This window comes from Chrysochloris asiatica, unplaced genomic scaffold (assembly GCF_000296735.1).
Source record: "Chrysochloris asiatica unplaced genomic scaffold, ChrAsi1.0 scaffold00197, whole genome shotgun sequence".
Taxonomy (NCBI): Eukaryota; Metazoa; Chordata; class Mammalia; order Afrosoricida; family Chrysochloridae; genus Chrysochloris; species Chrysochloris asiatica.
The window spans coordinates 3,793,326-3,796,775 of NW_006408715.1; positions in this window are offsets into that span (position 1 = coordinate 3,793,326).

Sequence of the window (3,450 nt, forward strand, 5' to 3'; positions counted from 1 at the left end):
CACATAGTAAGCTGTCAATAAATAATAGTTGAATGAATAATACACAAATTACAGAGTTTCTTTCTTGGGAGCTTATTATATAAAGCACTTTGTTGTTGTTAGCTGTCTTCAAATTGGCAAATTGGTCTCTAACTCACAGGAAACCCATACACAGGTGGTCCCCAAGTTAGGTAGGACAAGGATCTAATAAAATGACTCCATCATAAATTGGTTGATGTTAAGTAAAATAGCTTTTTTTAAAAAAAAACTGTTTTGCTTTTTTTTTTTTTAAAGTTTATTAACTTTTCATAGTCTGCCATAAAGAAGTGTTGTTTTTTTTTATCATGAACTGAGTGATAGTTTACATAAGAGAACATCGGCTTTACACCATTGTTTCATTACAGCGATTATAATCTCCTCCATGCATCATCATTCAACAGTATTTGCTTCCATTCCCTTTGTTTGTTTTGGTGGGGGTGGGGTTGGGGGATGTAAACAGAAACACTCAGGAATATATAATAATTTAAACAACCAAAGGGCCCATTCTGCAAGTTTGCCTCCTGGCCGCCAGCACTCAGTCACTCTCTTTCCATGTGTCTAGAGTCCTCAGCTGTTCCCTCTCTCTATGTCCTCATCTCTGCCTCCATCTCTGGTGTTGCTGCATAAAGCAGTGTTTTACTGCATAAAACAGTAAATGGTAACATTGAATATCTGTGAGTAAATGTCTGAGGATGATGACAAATTACATACTGTAATTTTGTATGTAGTACATATTACTATTATACATATAGAACAGCAAAACAAAAAAGCAGATGGTTGTAAGCATGGTTTGACATAACTCGAATATGTTGTAAGCTGGAGACTAACTGTACTTTCAGGTACTGCTTCATCCTCATGATTAATTCTCGATTGGACCATGGCATTTTTACTGACTGATTTTTAGTTCTCTTATTCTAGTCCTTCTTATCCTGGAAACACTGCTGAAACCTGTTTAGTACTACAGTACCACACAGTGTCTACCGACACACAAGTGGCTGTGCATGAAGTATATTGTTGTTAAGTACCACAGATTCAGTTCTGACTCATAGCCCTGTATAGGGTTTCCAAGGAGCTGCTGGTGGGTTTGAATTGCCAACCTTGTCATTAAAAATCCAGTGCTTATCCTACAGTGCCACACCAGGACTCCATCAATAGAATGTGAGGCCCTTCATGTGAAATAAAATCATCAGTTACCTCAGATGATTTCTAGAACATGGTAAACATAACTAAAGAGATCCAATATTTGTACCATCTCTTACAATTTCTAAGACACTCTGACACATATGAGTATTTAATCCTCATTTTATAGATTGGACAGTGGTTGTTCAGTGGTAGAATTCTTGCCTTCTGTGTGGGAGACCTGGGTTTGATTCCAGTCAAATGACGCATATCTTCTGGCCAATATGAAACAGAACACTGTTCTCTCTGAAGTCCACTGAATCCATAACAAGTAGTTTTGGTTCTGTTCCTCACTTAAATGGGAACCCTGCCTCTTGAGTTGAGTAGGAGGATGGCTGAGCTTGCCATGAAAACACCATTGTGTCTGCCACCGAGTGGCCATCTATAGAGAGTGGAGGATAGAGAGTGGGGACTTCCCTAAGCTTAAGAGAATGGGTCTTCAGCAGAAAACAAAAGTAGACTGTTTGGCTGTTACAAGATCAGGCAAGCTGTTCACCTTGAGCCATCAAGGCAAGAAAAGTCAACCCATCAGGGTAAACTCCCTTCTGAGATGGAACAGAAACTCCAAGGAACACATGAGTAGGCTTGTAAGCTCGCTGGTCACCTCCCTGGTCTACTTGTGAGAGGAAATGGGGGAAATTCAGCAATGAAGACCTGGATTGAGTTTGGCCATGTTCCATAGACACCCATCGACCTTGAGATGAGAGAGAGGAGAGGATGGACTGGCTGGTCTGAAGTTTGGGAGATGTGTGAACTCCTGAGCCCATAGACCCTGACCTAGCCACTGAGGGCTAGAATTGAGAGTGAAGTGGCCAGCTAGTCTGAAGCAGGGGGAGCCATGCAAGCACTCCCAAACTTACAGGTGGTACCCATTTGACCAGATGAAGATAAAGAAGTTTGATGTAGGAAGCAAGCATAAATTCAGTTTGATGAACTGGACTTTTGCTTATGGATGTTGCTGTTCATAATTCTAACTGAAAGGTAAGGAATCCTTCATATCAAGGTTCAAGGTTGCCTTCTCAGTACACTGGGTTAATAAGGACGGGTAACTTAGACATTGGCTACCAAAAGTGGGGACCAATAAAGGCACAAAGTGGCTGACTTACAAGCTTTCAAGGGTGTGCTTAGTTCAGAATGAGGGGGTAAGGTAGAATCCCCACTGAATAGTTTTCCTCTTGTCCAGATGGATCTGGTGAAAGGGGATGGCGGAGGATGGGGATAGGAGCTTTTTGATTCACTAGTGAGTAATGTTATCATCACTAATTGTGATTGTCACAACTATATATGTACAAGATGTAAAACTAAAAGGGAAGAGTAGTTAATCTTTCATTCCAGGAATAGAGGACCCTAGGACCTTCAAGAAGGAAGAACATGAGTGGAGCCTGGGATCCTAGCCAGAAAAGCTGCAACAGCAGAGACAGAGGCAGAGACAATGGCATAGAGAGAGCAGCTGAGAACTCTAGGCCCATAGTATGATAAAGGCTGTGTGAAGGAGGCTGGCTTGCAAAATGTGTCCTTGGACATTTAAAAGAATGCATATTATCAGTGTGTTTTGTGTACATAAAAAAATGGGAATAGAGGTAAATACTGTCAACTGATGATGCATGGAGGGGACTGTAATGATTGCAATGAAACAAAATATGATTTGTTGAATATAAAACTGATGAGCTGTCCTATAAACTATCTCTCAATTCACAATAAAAGCTTTTAAAATAAACAAATAAATACATAAATAAATAAACAAGAGATTGTTCTTTTTCTTTTTCATTTTGCAGGAGGGCTGGGAAGGAGGAAATAGACAGCCTTTCTATACCTTTAATCAGTGGATACTATTCAAGTTTACCAGAAGAACCTGACATTGTTTAACAACTAAATTGTCTTCTGTTAGTTCACAAAAATGAGTCTCAGTGTGGCTTGCCTGAATTTCAGGAACCACCTTGGCAACATGGTATTCTACATGAAACAGGGTACTCTATCAAAGCTTGTAAAGACTAATACAATTTGGAAAACAAATGAACTATTATTTAATTAACCCAAATTGCCCTAGGTCTCCTTAGACTGCAAATTCTGAGGATGATTTATTTGCTTGAAATAACTCAAAATACCCTGGCTTTTGTCCATTCCTGTCATGCAGGACCCTCACTGATTAGACCTTCCTCCATGGGCTTGCTGATCTCCTAAGCAAACCTCCCTGTTACATTGCCACGTCTATCAAACTAGAAAGTCAAATCACTTGCTGTTGACTTGAGCCCA